Below are 22,686 nucleotides of genomic sequence, written 5' to 3'. Positions count from 1 at the left end.
TTATTTCTCTATATCATTAATAAGAGCTTCCCAGGTGGCTCAGTGGGTAATTTGCCTGCCATGCAGGAGGCTCAGGAGACATGGATTGGATCCCTGAGTTTGGAAGATTCCCTGGATGAGGACATATCAACCCACTCCAGTATTCTTGCCTGGAGAATCCCATAGACAGAGGAGCCTGGTGGACTGCAGTCTGTAGCATCAAAAAGAGTTAGACATGGCTGAAGTGACTGAGAACACATGCATCATTAATAAAGCTAAATAACATTTCTTCCCATTAATAAAGCTAGCTATTTCTTCTCTGAATTTTGAAAACTCCATATACTTTCTGAGCATGCAAAAGTAAACCATTGTTGTCATTGTTTTTCAAAGCTTCCAACAGAAAAATGCAAACATTGTTAATCTAAGTAGTGTAACTAGACCAATTTTGACTATGTTTTTTTAAAATAATTTCAAAGATAGAAAGGGCAAAATGATTTTATGTAAAAATATATATAAAAAATATTGGAAGGTGATCAAATGTTTTTAGGATGAAAATAATATTCAAAGAACTCTTCCTTATATCTCTAAGATTTGAATAAGTAACTAGGCATATTTTCAAAAATAATAAATTATTTAGGAATAAGCTTAATCAAAGAAGTGTAATATCTGTAAACAGAAAATAATAAAAAAATGATGAAAGATGTTGAAGACAACACATAAATGGAAATGTATTCAATGTTCATAGGTTGGAAGAACTAATACCATTAAAATGATCATACTAGCCAAAACAATCCGCAGATGCAGTGAAATCCCCATCAAAAAAACAATAGTATTTTTCACAGAATTAGAAAAAAAAAAATCTAAGATTTATATAGAACCACAAAAAAACAGGAATAGGAAAGCAATCTTGAAGACAAAATAAAATAGTCGGAACCATCCCACTTCCTGATGTGAAACTATACTACAAAGCTGTAGTAATCAAAACAGTGTTGATATTGGCAAAAGGACAGATACATATACCAATAAAACAGAATAGAAAACTCAGAAATAAACCTATCAATTAATTTATGACACAAGGTCCATCATATTTTCAAAAATGATGACCTAAATGGACAGCCACATGGAAAAGAATGAGACTGGACTCTTATCTTACACAATACAGGGAAAAAAAAAATCAACACAGAATGGGCTAAAAATTTGTCTGTAAGAGTTCATACTATAAAACTCCTGGCACAGAGTTCCTTAGCATCAGTTTTGATAAGTCTTGACAGTTTTGTTTCTAGGTTTGACACCAAGAGCTCAAGCAACAACAGTGATGTAGACAAATGGACCTACATTTGATTTAAAAGATTTTGAACAGGAAAGGAAATCATCAATCAAATGAAAAGGCAACCTAGAGAACATGAGAAAATATTTGGAAACAATGCTTTTGATAAGAGGTTAATATGTGAAATATATCAGAAAGTCATGAAGCTCAATAACACAGTGATAATAATAACCCAATTTTAAAATGGGCTAAATACCTTAATAGGCATTTTCTGAAAGAAGACATACAAATGGTCAACAAAAACATAAAAAGGTGCTCAAAACCACTTATTGTGGAAATCAAAATTACAATGAGCTCTCATCTCACACCTACTAGGATGGCTATTAACACAAAGCAAAAGTAACAAAAGTTAGAAATGTTGTTGTTGTTGTTTAGTCACTAAGGCATGTCCAAACCTTACGGCCCATGCACTGTAGCCTGTCAGGCTTCTCTGTCCATGGCATAAGGACACTGAAGTGGGTTGCCATTTCCTTCTCCAAGGAAAGTATGTGGAACAATGCAGTTGCATTTTATACAGAAAAACAAGTTTTATGTTTTGGTTTTTTTCAGAGCTAAAATGTAATGTTAATGAGATGAAAAATGCTTTAATAAATACCAGAAATACAAAAACTATTTACATGTATTTTTTTTTATTAGTTGGAGGCTAATTACTTTACAAAATTGTAGTGGCTTCTGTCATACATTAATATGAATCAGCCATGGATTTACATGTATTCCCCATCCCGATCCCCCTATTTACATGTATTTTGATTCATATTATGGCAAAAGAAAAGTTTCACTTTATTTTCAAGAAATGATTTGCATTCTTCTAAAAATTATATCAAAGTACCTTGACATATCTCTTCTCTTTAATATAATTGGTATTTATTTTGAAAGTTGGCATAGCTTATCTTAGTATAACCCAGGTCATTTTTAAAGTACAGTGTGTTCTTCAGAAGCTTTTAAATATGATTTCCTACTAAAAAAAGTGAATAATTTTATATAAGCTTCATAATTTTAAGTTTTAAATTAATAATTTTAAAAATAATCCAAAATATTAAATCAACCCAGAACAGATATGTTTGAATCTTCATACTAACTCTCTAAATTGTTCAACATTATCCACCTCATTACTTCTGCAGGAATGACCAACTTCCCAGTCAAAGATCAATATATCTAATGAACTACTGATTATTTTCTATCTAAAAACACTTCATTCAAGTGTTTCAGATTCACCCAAAGTGTAGAATCATTGAAGAAAAGTTTCTAAAAGTCTCAAACTTTAGGAGAGTAGCTATCAAATCAATTAGTGATCCATAGAACATTTACTGTGCTCACAGTCTGTGATGACACAGTGAGTTGTTTGTATTTGCTTTTATTTAAAAATTTATTTCTAAAAAAAATTCTAAATAGTTACTACATTAAAATCTCTTGTCTTAGGAACCCTGCCTTTAACAATAAATGCAATTTTGAAAAATAAAGTAGAGCTATATCGTCTTTTATAATTTGAAGAAATTTTGTTTCCAGTGTTATCCTCACACTTCTAAAGGTAAAAGTGGGGGTTTATAACTGTTCTCATCACTAAATAAAAGTTTTTTTTGAGCTCTTTGAGAAGCAGGTATCTTCTCAGCATAAAATGTTGAGGTGCGAATTACTGTTATTATATTGTTATAACTTACCATCAGAAATCCACTATAAATAATCAGTCACTACTGCAATGTAGATTTAGTCCCATGAAGAAGCAAGATGTAGAGCTCTGATGGCACTGTGGAAGTCAAAATGTCACTTACAAGAAGAATTTTGTGCTCTTATGAAAAAAAATAAATAAAATCATGCCTCCTGTCATTTATACATGTTTTCAACACTTTGTATTGCCATATTGGCCCTGAATGACTATTTGAACAATTAAGCCTGTCCTGTGAGAAATCTAAATTTTTCAGTCATGCCCTTAAGCCTCTCTTCTGTGTAATGTTTCAATTGCTTTGGGAAAAATAAAATCTATTCTATTTAGGAATTTTTATTTGATTCAATTATTATGTAAATATGTTAAGCTGGATGTAAGCTTATTTAATAATAGGCTACCTTTTGTGTAATCAATAATAATGGTCATATGTTTCCTGTATCATCCAGGGTGATCTTTGATCCAGTTTCAAATATTTAATAAGTGACTAATACAATACTGACCACACATGGTGCAAATAAAATAAGTCAAAATGTATATGTGGTATTCTTTTTTTTTCTAACCAATAACCAGCCTTTGCAGTGGACTTATTCCATTGCCAATACATATAAATAAGAAATCCATTCTCCATTTACCAAGATATTAACTCATAAAATTAGAGGAAATTTGTCTAATCCACTTCCTTTAATAGGGATGGAGAATTAAACTCAACCTCCAAATACATAATCAACATTATGTATCAGAATACATATCAGCAATACAATGCAATACAAATACAGAAATCAACATTCTGTAAAGATGTGACTCTATCTCTTTTTGTGGAGTGATGTACAAACATAAAACCTACAGGATCACTCTTGATACACAAAAGCATTATTTAACAGGTAAGATAAAGCATCTAGAATCTGAAAATTTATTACTAAATGTACGGCTTACTGTTGTGTCTTCCTTTAATGTATATATTGCTGAATGGATTGTACTATGAGGGTATAATCAGAAACAGTTTTGCATTTTCTCAAATGGCCTCCAACTGGCTCTGAGACATCTTTTTTCCCACCACAGATGGGACCGCTTTCTGGAGTTAAGACAGTCTACACAGATCATGCCTATCACCTCCTTTAAGTGTTTATCTGCCAACAATCTCATCTAGCTTAAATGGGAGAGGAAATACAGTCATCTTCACAGGGAGTTCTGTCTTTGTATAAGTTTCCTTTAAAAAATCTCTTCTTAAGGAGCCACTTGGCTTCCCTTATGTATAGGTTGGGGGAAAAAAAACAAAAAGTATAATGTAAGAGAGGAAAAGAGGCAATGGGGTAAGGGGGTAAAAGTCCAGAGGGGTGATTTCTGAACAAGTCCTGCAGAGATGGTTCAGCCCTTCTTTGAACAAAGTACAGGCATGTGGCACTCATATTCTCATCCAAAGATGAGTTATGAGTTTCCATAACTTTGAAAAAGGAGAGAAAATGTTGTTTAACATTTTTTACATTAGTATTCTAAGGTCAGTCAGAAGTTTGAATCCAAGTGGAATATTAAGGAGGAAAAAGGAGGGAAAATATTTTGCTTTCTCAAATAATCAGGGTGTGATATTCCTTCAGGTGATTACAATATTCCAGCTCTAAATATTGCTGTTTTGTTACCACTTCTGTCCTCAATGACCAGAAATAGTTTTTTTTTTTTTAACTTAAAATGCAATGCATAATGTTGACCACAGTTTTAATTTTCTTTGATCCTAATACCTCTCTTACAAAAAGGTGTAATACTTCACTTACAGATTTCATTCCTTTATAGCACAAACTACAACTGAAGTATGAGCTAAGTCACTTCAGTCATATCCAACTCTTTGCAACCCTATGGATCAGAGCCCACCAGGGCTATGGTCTATGGAATTCTCTGCCTTTGGAATTCTCCAGGCAAGAATACTGGAGTGGATTGCCATTTCCTCCTCCAGGGGTTCTTCCTGTCAGGGAAATCTAGCCCTCATCTCTTACATCTCCTGCATTGACTGGTGGATTCTTTACTACTCATCTGAAGTGTACGAAGGATAATATCTAAAATGTAACTTGACAGACAAACTCTATTTAGCCAAGACCCTAATTGAGAAGAATGTTTTTAAAGAGTTGCAGAGGACAACAAGGGCTGCTTACATAAAATAGAAATGCCTTTCATTTAGGGGAAAAATATGTTTTATCTTTTACTTCTCCAATAAACAGCAACAACAAATAATAAGCTCAGATGTTGCATTATTACTTCCCTCATCAAAGGATTCAAATCAAAAGGATTTGATGACAATTAAAAAACAATTTTATCAACTAAGCTGACTTCTTTATTATTCTCTGTTCTATGAACTGCCAGACACTGTGATTGTCCAAACAACTGTGGGCATAAATGTTGGTTTCTAAAAACTTGTAATTTGGTTACTAGTTAGGGAAGCAAAATATGAAAATAATAGCAATATTAAAAATGAAATAAGTGTCAAGTGATGGTTATATCTTGCGATCTCAAAAAGAAAAGATGTTCAGGAAAGATTTATGGTGATGGTAGAACTAAATTTGAGTGAAAGGGTCAGTTCAGTCACTCAGTCATGTCTGACTGCTACCCCACAGACTACAGCACGCCAGGCTTCCCTGTCCATTACCAACTCCCAGAACTTGCTCAAACTCATGCCCATCGAGTTGGTGATGCCATCTGACCCTCTCATCCTCTGTTGTCCCCTTCTCCTCCTGCCTTCAGTTTTTCCCAGCATCACGATCTTTTCTAATGAGTCAGTTGTTCGCATCAGGCCCCAATTCAGCTTTATCATCAGTCTTTCCAATGCATATTAAAGATTGATTTCCTTTAGGATTGACTGATTTGATCTCCTTAAAGTCCAAGTGACTCTCAAGAGTCTTCTCCAACACCACAGTGAAAGTGTAGGTAAAACTTAAAAAGAGTTCTGAATTTAAAAATTAATGAATATTTACAGAAGCAACACCTGGGGTCGCCAAGACTCTGATAAGAATTAGCAACTGAACAACAGACCATAGTGATTCACTATTTTTAAAGGTTATATTCCATTATACTCCATTAAAAGTTTTTACAAGATAAAGGATATAACTCCCTGTGCTATACAATATATCTTTGTTGTTTATCTATTTTATGCATAGTAGTTTGTATCTCTTAAATCTAAATTCTTACTTTTCCCCTTCCCCTTTCCTTCTCCCTTTGGTAACCACTGGTTGGTTTTCCATAAGTATAGTTGTTTTTGTTTTGCATATACATTCATTTGTTTTTGTTTTCTTTTTTTCTACATGTATAAATAGATTGGGAAATAGTGAAAACAATGACAGACTTTATTTTCTTGGGCTCCAAAGTCACTGCAGATGGTGATTGTAGCCACAAAATTTAAAAAAAAAAAAAATGCTTGCTCCTTGGAAGAAAAACTATGGCAAACCTAGACAGCATATTAAAAAGCAGAGACGTTACTTTACTGACAAAGATCTGTATAGTCAAAGCTATGGTTTTCCCAGTAGTCATTTATGGATGTGAGATTTGGACCATACAGAAAGCTGAGAGCTAATGAATTGATGCTTTTGAACTGTGATGTTGGAGAAGACTCTTGAGAGTCCCTTGACTGCAAGGAGATCAAACTAGTCAATCCTAAAGGAAATCAATCCTGAATATTCATTAGAAGGTCTGACACCAAAGCTCTAATACTTTGGCCACACAATGGTAAGAGTCGACTCATTAGAAACAACTCTGACGCTGGGAAAGGTTAAAAGCAGGAGGAGAAGAGGACGACAGAGGATGAGATGGTTGGATGGTGTCACTGACTCATCTGGACATGAATTTGAGTAAACTCCGAGAGATGGTGAAGAACAGGGATGCCTGGTGTTCTGCAGTCCAAGGGTTCGCAAAGAGTCGGACAGGACTGCGTGACTGAACAACATGTAAGTGAAGCGCACAGTCACTTGTCTCTTTCTGTCTGATTGATTTCAGAAAGCATATTACTTTCTAGGTCCATCCACATTCCCTTTTATATCTAGCATTAGAAGTCACACTGTGTTGCTTCTGCTACAGTGGAAAATGAGCTGCCTGTTCAGTGCAAGGGAAAACAATTATATCTATTTTTTGAAAGGTGAGTGCAAAGTTAGGGAAGAAAATGAGGGACTAGATTTATTACAGTGGCCATTTTGGAAAATAAAATCCACTGTATTCCTTGTTTAGGAACAAGTAACTTTCTGTATTATATTCTTATAATTGAAATATGATAAGTCTAATAAGAAGATAAACATGACAAAAAATGACAACAGAAGAGAATGGTTAATATAGTCAAAGTTTTTTGAATTGTGTGCCTACACCAGGGAATTTTGTAGAGCTCAGAGTCCTCCACACTGGGCCTTTGGCTATTTGTCAGTTACGGTTCAGGCTTTCCTTGTCTAGTTCTGTTCTCTTGGTGGTTTCAGTTCATGGGTTTTTGCTCCAATAAGCCACGACTTATGTGTTTACCTGTTTCTTCATTTTGGGGGACAGCAATTCACCCAGTTTTCTACTCCTCTTTTATACATCCAAGAAGGGTTATGGACTTCTCAGTCTCTTCATCTTATTACTTGTAAGGACATAAGAGCAGCTTTCAGACTTCTTATATGTAGACCCAGAAATCAGAGTCTTCACCGTTTAAAAACTATTTCCATTTATTAATTTTCCTTCAAATCCTTTGTCAACACTGGACAAAGTGTTGGCATATATATATTATATGTATATAATATATTATATAAATATATATATGTTTATATTATATATAAAAAGGTTATATTAGACATACAACCTTTTAGAAATGTTTTTTCCTTTTCTATATAAATGTCAAAGTTCAATGAAAGCAGATATTTTGACATTTATAATTACTACTATCCCTTCAATACCTATACCAGTGGCTACCAATTAATAGAAGTGCAATAAATATTTGAAGAAGGAAAGTAGAAAAAAAAATCTATGCCCCAATATTATGGGAAATATCAAACAACAAATAAGTGTCATATTTTAAAATAAATGCTGCAATATATAATATATGTAATATAAACAGATAGTAAGTATACACCTATGTTTGCAAAGTATATAAAGAGTTGGAATTCTTTAAAATATTAAGTGCAATTCTAAACTAAATATTATTGCCCTTTATACTATATAAACATGCAGTCAGTCTGGAACAAGATATAGAAACCTATTCAAACCAGAGTAACATTGGCAGAATGACGGATAAAGTTCTACTGGAAAGATATGGATGTTTCACAAAAACTCAAACCAATGAAAAAGAGCAGTCAGTTTTGCAGGATGCTGAAACAGAACTAAAAAATCAAGAAAGAAGATAGCAGAAAGAAGAAGTGCTGCATAAAAGAACACTTGTTTTGTTTTTTATATTTGTGTTTTCTTACTCAATGTGGAGTTTGACTTGTTTCAACATAACTTTTTTTCTTTTTGTAATTATAGTTTCATCTATCTGGGTCAATATCATATAGGCTTATTTTCCTATTTCTCTCTTTGAACAAATTTGTTATAGTTCCATGGGCAGATGGGATAAAATTATCCCAGAGAATGGCCCTGATGGGCTCAACTCAAGCTATATACACATGTAGCTAGTAAGATGGAACAGAGAATTGGGCTATGGCACAAGTTGTATTTATGCTGAGGCAAGTTCCAAAATCACTGAAGACGGTGATTAAAGCCATTAAAAGACACTTGCTCCTTGGAAGAAAAGCTATAACAAAGCCAGAGAGTGTATTAAGAAGAAGAGACATCACTTTGCCAAAAAAGGTCCATGTAGTCATGCACGGATGTAAGTGTTGGACCATAAATGTCAAGAATAGTCATGTACAGATGTGAGTGTTGGACCATAAATGCCAACAAAAAGATGCTTTTCAATTGTGGTGCTGGAAAAGATTCTTGAGAGTTCCTTGGATTGCAAAAATATCAAACCAGTCCATCCTAAAAGACATCAACCCTGAATATTCACTGTAAGGATCGATGTTGAAGCTGAAACTTCAATTTTTTGGCCACTTGATGCTAAGAGCTGGCTCATTGGAAAAGCCCCTGATGCTGGGAAAGATTGAAGGCAGGAGGAGAAGCCAGCAGCAGAGAATGAGTTAGTTAGATGGCATCACTGACTAAATGCACATGACTTTAAGTAAACTTTGGGAGATAGTGAAGGACAGAGGTTTCTGATGTACTGAACTCCATGGGGTTGCAAAGAGTCAGACAGGACTTAGCAACTGAACAACAACAACAACAGCAACAAAGTGTACTTATTTTTATGTGTTTTATTATATTAAGGTGAATGGTAAAGATTAGTTAGCTCCACTCTTCTCTAAATTATCTTGCCTGAAGAAAATAGTGCCTTGCATGCTGCTGCTGCTAGGTCACTTCAGTCATGTCAGACTCTGCCTGACCCCATAGACGGCAGCCCACCAGGTTCCCCCATCCCTGGGATTCTCCAGGCAAGAACACTGGAGTGGGTTGCCATTTCCTTCTCCAATGCATGAAAGTGAAAAGTGAAAGTGAAGTCGTTTAGTTGTGTCCGACTCTTAGCGACCCCATGGACTGCAGCCTACCAGGCTCCTCCGTCCTTGGGATTTTCCAGGCAAGAGGACTGGAGTGGGGTGCCATTGCCTTCTCCGACTGCCTTGCATATGACTGCATTATTGGATCTTATCTATTTAATACTCACAAAAGATAGTTTTCTATATTTTCCAGCTTAGTAAAAAAAAAAAAAAAAAAAAACTTTAACTTCTCAAAAATACCTTCACATGCCATTTTGATCTATCCATTTGATCTATCCACAGATGAAACAAAGTGGTGTTTACCTACCATATCTACCAAAATGATGAAATCACTAACAACTTATCCTTGAAATTCCCTGCCAATTGCCCAGAGCAGCAATATAGGAGAGAGGATAAACCAATTAACAAAATTCAAGTAAAAAAAAAAAGGTTGATCTATTTTCTTAGAAAATTTGAATAAAATTCTATAAGGCTCATCTTCTTATATGTAAAGTGAGGATAATCATATTAATTATACCTGCTTGAAGTTTAGAAACTGGTATGTTAAATAAATGTAGGATATAGTTACTACTATGCATTTTGTTAATAACAAAGCATTGCTGCTATGTAATTTAATGTCTTTTTATTTTCATAAATAAAATATGACAGAGGTAAAGTTTTATAAATTTTTTAAGGAAAATGACAGTACATCCAAAATGGTTATGATTTTACCTAATCACATCTACACCTTGGCCTTTGTTCAATAGTATATTATGTGTAATATTTTTATGTGTATGTAATATGTTTTAGTTACAAAGGCTATTTCTTTCATTAGTAAAAATGTGACAAGAATAATCAGAATAATTGGTGACTTTTAAGCGCTAACTAGGAGCTAGTACTGCTTTCCTTAGCATATTCAAAGTACCTATTTGTTTTAAATTATTAGAATCATGCAAGTAACTAGTAAAGCTTTCTATCAGTCTCCAATCAAACAGATAGTCCTAGTGACATTATTGCCAGGAAGGGGAATTCAAATTCCATTATCTCCCGTTACCTTTCAAGGCATTTTACTTCCTTTAAGTTAAAATCAGTTTCACTTGCATTACTGTTTAGACCTAATTGAGTTTGTTGTTTAATTCTATCTAGAAAGTTCTATTGGTTAAACAGGTTGACTTACAAATAGAATTGTTCTATAGACTCTAGTCTGTAATATCAGGACTAGAGTTTTTCAGTTTTATTATTCTATTTTCTGAATTTATCTCATTTGGAAAACTCCTCACATTCAAACTCGGGAGAATGTAGTTTTTGCATTTTTAGGCAGTGAGAGTTGTTTAATAGTGACAAAACTTAATCTTTGCATTTTGATAAGAAATTGGCAAAACTGAAATCAAAAATTAAAAAAAAAAAAATCAGCTTTCATTTACTTCAATCCAAAGAATAAAGTTTCTTGTATGAAGCAAGAAAGAGATAAACTATTTTTACTTATTTTGAGCTATAAAAAATAAGACCTCAAAACCAACAAATGCTGTTCCAAATTCACAAGTGATGCTGTTTTACAAATTTTTCAGCTCATGTAGTTCAACCATTGTACTGTAGCCAAGTCTCCCTGGAGCTCTTTTAATCTTCTGCATCCACTGAGAAGATGGCAAGAATATAATCCTCAAAGCAGAGAAGAGCTAGGATAAAACACAAGTACCAAACTCACTGGCCCACGGTTCACAGTAGGCTGAAAACAACAAACACTCACTCTTGGGATTTTTTTGCCTTAAGCTCCTTCCAAGGTCTGTTATACCTCTGGCAGAAAATATAATTTAGGAGCAGTCTAAGGGGGATAAGATCTAATTGAGATCTTTGTAAACTAATACTGATTTAATTTACTTTCCATGTCTATAGTAGTGTGAATACCATCCTAAGATATAGATATAATGTGCTGTCAGTTTGCAATTGAATGTTGTTTCACACCCAGTTTTCATGCCCCAAATGATCATATAGCTTACAGTCATTTGAGATGTTACCAAGAGATGGATGTGAATCTTGTGCAAGCTTACTACTATGACCATGACCGTGACTGTGACTATGTCCTACTCTTTGCAACCCCATGGACTGTAGCCCACCAGGCTCCTCTGTCCATGGGCCTTTCCCAGCAAGAATCCTGGAGTGGGTTGCCATCTCCCCCTCCAGGGGACTAGTTAAGTATATGTAACTAATTAAGTAGCTTACTTAATGCAATGAAGTGTTACTGGACTGCATCCATTTCTGCATTCACCTTGATCATTTTAACATGAGAAAAACTTAATTTCTTTAATCTCAATGTATTTTCCCAAAAAAAGATCATTAAAAATCCTGGTTATGAATATGAATGTGTAATAGAAAAAATAAAGAATGGCATTTTCAGTTTGCTAGAAGTATAGCATGTATGATTATGCCTACTCTATACTTTATAAGGGAACAAGAGAAAGTGGCTTATAAAAATGTTTTAGAGAATGTTATATAGTAATATACTCAAGTGTGGCTGTTTGTAAAAATGGCAAATTTTATCTATTGAGAATGTAAAAGATTTCCTTTAATACTTGTACATGGGAAGGCAGTGCATTAAATGTAATGGTGAGTTTCTACGTTGCTCTTCTCAACATCAGTAGTATTTGATATAAATGGATAGTCTATATTATATATTGAACTCTGTTATTGGAAATATCAAAGATATACCAAGTCTGATAATAGTGATATTATCAGGAAAACGGTAATATTAAAATTTTGAAAATGTCATCTAAGGATAGATGCAACAATAACAGTGACTTTCCAGTTATCATTGTCATTTTAATTTTTGATGAGAGAAATTCAGTGCACTAAATGGATAAATCATTTTTGATGGGAGACGATATTTACCATCCCAAGAAGTTAAGAAAAGCAATGATAGAAGAGCAGAACAAGTGGTATACATACAACATTTTCATCAAGTGGCAAAATCTTGAGCTTGAAAACAAAGTTTTTAGAGTTTATTATTTTTTAAAGATTTTTTGATGTGGGCCATTTTTAAAGTCGTTATTGAATGTGCTACAACAGTCTTCTGTTTTATGTCTGTATTTTTGTCTGCAAGGCATGGGGATCCTAGCACCTCGACCAGGGGTCAAACACCCACAGCCCTGCATTGGAAGGCAAAGTCTTAACCACTGGACCGTCCAGCAAGTGCTAAGAGTTTATTTTGAAACAGTACTGCTTCTCATATAATTATTTTAAAGGTACATTTACATATAATGATTGTTAGTTATTAAAAAAATTAAATACATAATTGTGATTTAAGCATAAAACATTGTGTGAATAATCATAGCCTTTAAGCAAAACCATTGTTTTTAAGGCGACCCTTTTGAATATTTAAAAAAAAGTATGTTATCAAACTTTGAATGCATGCAGAAAATTAAAGTTGAACTATTAAAAGGCAATTTTTAGCAAGTCAACAGTGTAAATAAATCTTTGCAAACAATTATTCAAATATTACTTCATATATTAAACCTATATTCTGATTTGTCATTTTTCATTCTATTGCAGTTTGATTTAAAATATTTCATTTATGTTTAAGTAGTTTGGCATTATATGTATAAGGACATATCTAAAATCAGCTTAAGAAATCATTATTAATAGGTAAATGTTGAAAAATGTAGTCTCTATTATCTGTAGAACCTCATTTTCTGCATTTCTTATGAAATTCTTTGTTAGGTCAGGTAGTGCTTTGGTATTCACTTTATATTTCTTAGAGCCCATCACAGCTAGATAATTCCCTATGCACCAGTGAATGATGAAAATCCAGTGTTGAATTTTAATATTTCCAGTTCTAAGTAATTCAGTAGAGAGTAAAGATCTATCCTAGATGTACTTTCCTTCAAGCAATGCCACACGCTACAGTCATTCAGAAACCTCAGAGGCCAATGGCTCAGCAGTACAAGGCTCAGACTGGTAACATGCCTGCAGCAGCATTAACTTTTGATTTTTGCTGGTGCTTGTTTTCTATTTTTAATATTGCACATAAGTGTCAGGATTCAGATTGTCATATAATGGCAAAACACAAATTCAGTGAGATCCATGGCTCTCCTGCAACCTGTCTTGATTTCCCTTGACCCTCCTTAAGCATGTAACTTATCTCTAAGAACTATGGTCAGCACTTAATGATGCCTACACATTTGGAAGGAATGATAAAGTGAAGAGTGAAAAACACTTTAAATGATGATCTAACACCATGCACAAAAATAAACTCAAAATGGATTAAAGATCTAAATGTAAGACCAGAAACTATAAAACTCCTAGAGGAAAACATAGGCAAAACACTCTCTGACATAAATCTCAGCATGATCCTCTATGACCCACCTCCCAGAGCAATGGAAATAAAAGCAAAAATAAACAAATAGAACCTAATTAAACTTAAAAGCTTTTGCACAATGAAGGAAACTATATGCAAGGTGAAAAGACAGCCTTCAGAATGGGAGAAAATAAAAGCAAACGAAGCAATTGACAAAGAATTAATCTCAAAAATATACAAGCAGCTCATTCAGCTCAATACCAGAAAAATAAACGACCCAATCAAAAAATGGGCCAAAGAACTAAATAGACATTTCTCCACATAAGACATACGTGAAAAGATGCTCAACATCACTCATTATCAGAGAATGCAGATCAAAACCACAATGAGGTACCATCTCACACTACTCAGAATGACGGCTATCAAAAAGTCTACAAACAGTAAATGCTGGAGAGGGTACAGAGAAAAGGGAACTTTCTTACACTGTTGGTGGGAATGCAAACTAGTACAGCCACTATGGAGAACAGTGTGGAGATTTCTTAAAAAACTGGAAATAGAACTGCCATATGACCCAACAACTCCCCTGCTGGGTATACACACTGAGGAAACCAGAATTGAAAGAGACACGTGTACCCCAATGTTCATCACAGCACTGTTTACGATAGCCAGGACATGGAAGCAACCTAGATGTCCATTGGCAGATGAATGGATAAGAAAGCTGTGGTACATATACACAATGGAATATTACTCAGCCATTAAAAAGAATACATTTGAATCAGTTCGAATGAGGTGAATAAATCTGAAGCCTATTATACAGAGTGAAGTAAGTCAGAAAGGAAAACATCAATACAGTATATTAATGCATGTATGTGGAATTTAGAAAGACAGCAATGAGACATCAAAAAAGACACAGTTATAAAGAATAGACTTTTGAACTGTGTGGAAGAAAGCAAGGGTGGGATGATTTGAGAGAATAGCGTTGAAACGTGTATATTACCATATGTGAAACAGGTGACCAGTCCAGGTTCGATGCATGAAACATGGCACTCAAAGCCACTGCACTGGGACAACCCAGAGGGAGGGGATGGGAAGGGAGGTGGGAGAGGTTTCAGGATGGGGGACACGTGTACACCCGTGGCTGATTCATGTCAACATATGGCAAAACCCACCACAGTATTGTAAAGTAATTAGCCTCCAATTAAAAGAAATAAATCAATTAAAAAAAAAAAAAAGATGATTAGCAGCAAACAAAAGAGTTATATAGCTTTCATTCTGTGGCTCTTATCTACCTGTGCTTGTTGACTGAAGTCCAGTTCTAATTGTCCTGGAGATTTTGCTGAGAAATCTGAAAGTAAATCAAAACATGAAGGTACTCATAATGGATCCTTGATAATCTCAGTAATGAAAGGATGAAGAAAAGTAAACATTCCTGCAAAAACTATTTGCTTTTTATTAGGCACATTAGACTAGAGACCAACCGATAACTTATAATTCTATAATATATAATTGAAAATGTAATTCTCTCTAGCATTCAGAGAAATAGTTCTGGAATGGTAAGCAGAGAACTATATCTTTAGATGTACTCAAATATGCATAACTACGAGACATGAAATGTGTCAACATGTCACCCCCATGAACTCAGCTTAAAAGAAAACTCTGAAAGATCAAAATAATTGTATTAATACATATTTACTAAAATATAAACAATTTTATCATACCAATATTCCTGTTTCTTGCTTAAAGGTTATTTACTTTTAATTTAAGATAGTTCTAATTAGCTTAGTAATTCAGTTTCAAATCACATAAACACGACACTCAGGAAAATAACAAGGGAAAGGAAGAAATGCTGAGAGAAAACAAACTATGCAGTTAGGAAATGATTGTGGACAAAATAAAAAGGGGGGAACACAAAATGCAAACAGCAACAGTCTGAGATGATGTTGTGCAAGACTATGTGGCCCCACATTGCACAGTCAACCTCAAGGCTATACCCGCAGAAATTTAAGCACAATTACATAAGTATTTCTTAGAATAGAAACTTTGAATATTAAATAAAGACCTCAATAATTTCCCTGAAAAATTTAGAGGACTGTACAGCTCTCTCTTCATATTCACATATGTGTATAATTTATAAAATATAAATAGGTTTTTGGTGAATATCTTTTAAATTTGAACCTGTATATTGAAGTGCCTAGCTAATAATAAATATTAAATAGAAATTTATCCAAAGGAAAAAGAAAAGAGAGGTCTGCCCAAAATTTACTTAGAATGCATTTGTAGAAAAATGGTAAATTTCAAAAAGATCTTTTTTGATTTATACACAATAATCTATAAATAACTCCCACTCTTTTATAATTAGAATAGTGCATAAAAATACATATGTTGTTTTAAAATTCATTAGTAGTTGGGACAAACGTATTCCAAAATTTTGAGCACTTAGGCCTTGCCAATTTACTGTTGTTCAGTCGCTCAGTCGTGTCCAACTGTTTCAGCCCCATGAACTGCAGCATGTCAGACTTCCCTGTCCTTCACCATGTCTGAAGTTTACTCAAACTCATGTCCATGGACTTGGTGATGCCATCAAACCATCTCATTCTCTGTTGTCCCCTTCTCCTCCCTCTTTCAGTCTTTCCCAGAATCAAGGTCTTTCCCAGTGACACGTCTCTTCACATAGAGTGGCCAAAGTATTGGAGTGTCAGCTTCAGTATCAGTCCTTCCAATGACTATTCAGGACTGATCTCCTTTAGGATGGACTGGTTGGATCTCCTTGCAGTCCAAGGGACTCTCAAGAGTCTTCTCCAACACATCAGTTCAAAAGCATCAATTCTTCAGTGCTCAGCCTTCATTATGGTCCAACTATAACATCCATACATGGCTACTGGAAAAGCAATAGCTTTGACTAGATGGACCTTTGCAGCAAAGTGATATTTCTGTTTTTTAATATGCTGTCTAGGTTTGCCATAGCTTTTCTTCCAAGGAGCAAGTGTCTTTTAATTTAAAGGCTGCAGTCACCATCTACAGTGATTTTGGAGCCCAAGAAAATAAAGTCTCACTGTTTCCATTGTTTCCCCATCTACTTGCCATAAGTGATGGGACCAGATGCCATGATCTTAGTTTTTTGAATGTTGAGTTTTAAACCAGCTTTTTCACTCTCTTCTTTCACCTTCATCAAGAGGCTCTTTAGTTCTTCACTTTCTGCCATAAAGGTGGTGTCATCTGCATGTCTGAGGTTATTGATATTTCTCCCAGCAATCTCGATCCCAGTTTGTGCTTCATCCAAGACTATGTATTGCTTATTTGAGCAGAATATGTCATAGAGATTTTTGGGTGGATGTTTCTGTAGGCAGAAGTATTTCTAAAGGTCTAGAGGCCTAAATTTCTAGAAGCCTAAAGTATGCCTGGGTGTTCATTGGAAGGACTGATGCTGAAGCTGAAACTCCAGTACTTTGGCCACCTGATATGAAGAGTTGACTCATTGGAAAAAACCCTGATGCTGGAAGGGATTGGGGGCAGGAGGAGAAGGGGACGACAGAGGATGAGATGGCTGGATGGCATCAACGACTCGATGGACATGAGTTTGAGTAAACTCCGGGTGTTGGTGATGGACAGGGAGGCCTGGCGTGCTGCGATTCATGGGGTCGCAAAGAGTCAGACATGACAGAGCGACTGAACTAAACTGAAAATCTGTCTCTTTGACATATTAATCGTTATACATTGGTTATTTTCAGAGAAACAGCACATGCAGAAAGACTCTGAAAACCAAGCAGAAGCTGCCTTTTTGTAAGAAAAGGCAATAAATTTAACTTTTATATTGATTTGATTTCGATCCCTGGGTAGGGAATATCCCCCAGAGAAGGGAAAGGCTACCTACTCCAGTATTCTGGCCTGGAGATACTCCATGGACTGTATAGTCCATGGGTCGCAGAGTTGGACAGGACTGAGAAACTTTCATTTTCACTTTATAATTGTAACAGAAATCTCCATGTAATTGAATGTCTCACTTCTGTAACTGAAGCAGGAGAATGAGCAAATACCTGGAAACTCTTGTCAATGGAGAAGACAATGACTTAATCTACAGTACTGTCATCCTTGTTTATTGTGTGTTTTCTTGTAATGTCCATGACGAACTGTCTTCTCTCTAAACACCCTATTCTATCTTTTGCAGAGGACGGTATTTAAGATACAGGCTTTGGACATTTTGATGAGATATTCAGTTTTTTTGAACCTCTCCCACATATCAGTCAGTTCAATTCAGTCACTCAGTCGTGTCCGACTCTTTGCAACCCCATGAATCGCAGCACACCAGGCCTCCCTGTCCATTACCAAGTCCCAGAGTTTACTCAAACTCATGTCCATCGAGTCGGTGATGCCATCCAGCCATCTCATCCTCTGTCATCCCCTTCTCCTCCTGCCCCCAATCCCTCCCAGCATCAGGGTCTTCTCCAATGAGTCAACTCTTCACATGAGGTGGCCAAAGTACTGGAGTTTCAGCTTCAGCATCAGTCCTTCCAATGAACACCCAGGACTGATCTCCTTTAGGATGGACTGGTTGGATCTCCTTGCAGTCCAAGGGACTCTCAAGAGTCTTCTCCAACACCACAGTTCAAAAGCATCAATATTTCGGTGCTCAGCTTTATTCACACTCCAACTCTCACATCCATACGTGCCCACTGGAAAAACCATAGCCTTGACTAGACGGACCTTTGTTGGCAAAGTAATGTCTCTGCTTTTTAATATGCTATCTAGGTTGGTCATAACTTTCCTTCCAAGGAGTAAGCGTCTTTTAATTTCATGGCTGCAATCACCATCTGCAGTGATTTTGGAGTCCAAAAAAATAAAGTCTGACACTGTTTCTGCTGTTTCCCCACCTATTTCCCATGAAGTAATGGGAAAAAGCCTCTTGATGAAAGTGGAAAAGGAGAGTAAAAACATTAGCTTAAAGCTTAACATTCTCCCATATATATGTGTTATCAAAATTTGCTTGACTTTCCCCTATTCATCTATTTAATGCCAATGTAATTATTAGGGAAGCTGAAGAACGTAGAAGTATAGAGGAAAATTTATTTCTCCCCAACATCTCCATAATGTAACCCTCTGAGGAAAATGTATCCCCAAATTAGAGTATTTTCAGGGGACCTGTGCTTTGTTTTGATATTAAAGTAGAAGAGAAGAAGAATAGGCACAGATGGAGTTATTAAGTAAGGGGCAAGATCCTGGAAAAAATAGTGATTGCTTGGGAAATTCCAGTGTTGCGATGAAAATCTCTGTAGCAGAAATTCACCTTAAGATTACCTCCTACATATAGGATGCCTGAGGCTGACTTCAGGCATTGTTCAACTAAAGAGAAGAATATGATCAAGACTTGTTTGCAATCTCTTGGTTCTGCTTTACTCTATACACATATTTCATGTTTTTGTGCTGTAAATAAATGTCTTCTCTGTGGTTAGGGAAGAGAGTCACTAGAAACAGCTTCAAGTGAAGTTACTTCACATTTATAATAATGGATCCTTAAAGGCAATGGGTAAGTTTTAGTGGAAACAGTGGCAGACTTTAGTTTTTGGGGCTCCAAAATCACTGCTGATGGTTACTGCAGCTATGGAATTAAAAGACACTTGCTCTTTGGAAGAAAAGTTATGACCAAAATAGAGAGCATATTAAAAACAGGGACATTACTTTGCCAACAAAGGTCCATCTAGTCAAGGTCATCATTTTCCCAGTAGTCATATATGGATGTGAGAGCTGGACTATAAAGAAAGCTGAGCACCAAAGAATTGATGCTTTTGAACTGTGGTGTTGGAGAAGACTCTTGAGAGTCCCTTGGACTGCAAGGAGATTCAACCAGGGCTTCCGGATGGAAGTCAGTCCTAAATATTCATTGGAAGGACTGAATCTGAAGCTGAAACTCCAATACTTTGGCCACCTGATGTGAAGAACTGACTCATTTGAAAAGACCCTGATGCTGGGAAAGATTGAAGGCAGGAGGAGAAGGGGACGACAGAAGATGAGGTCATTGGATGGCATTACCGACTCAATGGACATGGGTTTGGGTAAACTCCGGGAGTTGATGATGGACAGGGAGGCCTGGCGTGCTGTGGTTCATGGGGTTGCAAACAGTCAGACCTGACTGAGTGACTGAACTCAGCTGAACTGAAGTTTTCTTAACTAATTATTGCAGTGAAGACTTGGAAAGGGTTTTTGTTAGCCTGACTCGAGTCACACGTCTTTATCAGAATAAATTGTGGTCTGCAGAATATGACACTAAAACAGAACAGGACACTCTGACACTCTCCAGATACAAATTCTTAGTGGATACAAATTCTCTCCTTTCTTGTTTGTAAGAAATAGGCTTCATTTAGTCTCCTGGTTCTTGCCTGTGTTCCAAGGGGCAGATTCAAACAATTGCATATCAGAGAAAGGATGGAATGCAGAAACAAAGGAGAAACAATCAAATAATAATAGTGCAATCATGGGGAAGGTCCTGGCCTTTCTTCTATACACTATACACAGCAATACATTTGAGTTTATCTATAGGAACTAGGAAAATTCAATATTAAAAAAAAACAAAAAAAAACAAAAACTAATATCATGCATCTGGTCCCATCTCACTTCATGGTAAATAGAAGGGGAAAAAGTGGCAGCAGTGACAGATTTTATTTTATTGGGCTCCAAAATTAATGTGCACAGTGACTGCAGCCACGAAATTCAAAGATGCTTGCTCCTTGGAAGGAAAACTATGACAAACCTAATCAGAATATTAACAAAGAGTTGAAAACAGAGACATCATTTTGCCAACAAAGGTCCATATATTCAAAATTTTGGTTTTCCAGTAGCCAGGTACAGATATGAGAGTTGGACCATAAGGAAGGCTGAGTGCCAAAGAAGTGATGTTTTTCAACTGTGGTACTGGAGAAATCTCTTTCTTGAGAGTCCTTCGGACTGCAAAATCAAGCCAATCAGTCCTAAAGGAAATCAACCTTGAATATTCATTGGAAGGGCTAATGCTAAAGCTGAAACTCCAATACTTTGGCCACCTGATGCAAAATGCTAACTCATTGGAAAAGACCCTGATGATGCTGGGAAAGATAAAAAGAAGAGGGCAGTAGAGGATGAAACGTTTGGTTAGTGTCACTGACTCAAAAGATATGAATCTGAGCAAACTCCAGGAGACAGTGAAGGGCAGAGAAGTGCTGCAGTCCATGGGGTGGCAAAGAGTCAGACACCACTTAACAACTGAACAAAAACAGCAACAGAAACCAAGGTCACCAGTCAGGCGAAGGATGGCAACTTCAGGCTCAGCGCAAGACTCCTGTAGCACCACCCTGTTATCTCACCAACAATCAGATGAAAGTCTGCACACAGTGGAAGATAAAAGACTCTGATCCCTTCCCCCAAACAGTTCTCCCTTTAAAAACTTTAATAAAAATAAGAAAAATAAGATAGCAAATGCTGATTTTAAAAAAACAAAAACAAAAAAACAACTTTAATAGTGTAGTGGAATCTTCAGAGCTGTTTCTTTGGACACAAGTCCTCCTCTCCCCAGGTTACCAGCCTAATGAATAAAGCAGTCTTTCCTTTTCCAACCAACATTTGTTGCTTGGGTATCGACTTTCAACTATGTGCAGTTAAACCTGAGTATGGTAAACAACATTATTAGACAGTTTTAAATTAATTGCTTGCTCCTGGAATATGTTTAGGAACAGAGCAGCATGATGACAACTACACCAAGTCTGTATATAAGAGAGGAGTAATTCTCTGGAAGAAGAAATGCCAGGCATGTTGTATGAAGTTCATGCTCTCTTGGAACAGTGGTCCCCAAGGAAGAAATAAATATTTCAAATAGAAGAGAGGATTTGACACTTTACAAGAGACCACAAGCCCAGGTCCTATGAAAACTACTGAGAGATGAATTGTGTAAGCCTCAAAATGTTTGAAAAAAAGAGTTAAAAACAAATAAAACTGATTTTTATAACAATGAAGTCTCTAATAATCAAATTTTACTATGATTGAAACTGAGCAGGACCCTCTGATTCTGTCCAGAAGCCTTTTATTGTTCCCTGTGTCTAGTTTGTAGGAAAGGACGTCAACATTCTAGACCCCTTCCCTGAGTTCCACAGGATAGATTCAAAAGGTTGCACAAAGGAAAAAAGGATGAACAGCCAAAAAATAATAGGCAGTGCTAAAATAGGGTCCTGGGTCTTTCTCAAGAGATACACAAAACAATATATCTTTGAGTCCTTCTGCAGGAACGAAGGCCACCTCTTGGGTGGAGGATGGTAATTTCAGGCTGAGCACGAAACTTCTGGACAATCCCCCTGTTACCTAACCACCAATCAGTCAGAAGAAAATCACATACCGTGCAACCCTGACTCCATATTTTGCCTATAAAACTCTTCCCCCAAAACCGTTGGGTCTTTTGAGAATCAGCTGCCCATCCTCTTTGCTTTACCTGCAGTAAGTGCTTCTCTGTTCCAAACTCTGACAATTCGGTTTGGCTTCACTGTGTTTGGGTACATGAACTTGTATTTGGCAACAAGATGACAACCACATTACTTCTGACTGATATTTATTAAGCACCTATGCTCTGCCTAGCATACTATATAGTTTGTCTCATTCAATTTTGAACAGAAGCTCAATGAGATACATTTTATTATTATCTCTGTATAGCAAATGGAGAATTTGAAACATTTCTGGTTTTATTAAGTTGGGTTCACAGCCAGTTTAAAAAAAAAGAGAGAGAGAGAGAGAGTCAAGATTCACAGTCGGATTTTATTTCAAATGTCATGTTCTTAACTAAATAGCCTGTTACATTTTTAGATCCTCAAAGCAGGAATTGTGCTTTTTAAAATCTGTATGCTCAGTGCCTATAATTTCATCTGGCACACTGCATGTGAATATGTGCTTGTTTAATGACTACATAGAT

Source organism: Dama dama, chromosome 30 (assembly GCF_033118175.1).
Source record: "Dama dama isolate Ldn47 chromosome 30, ASM3311817v1, whole genome shotgun sequence".
Classification (NCBI taxonomy): domain Eukaryota; kingdom Metazoa; phylum Chordata; class Mammalia; order Artiodactyla; family Cervidae; genus Dama; species Dama dama.
The sequence above is the reverse complement of the archived record's forward strand: the minus strand, read 5'-3'. Positions refer to the sequence as shown.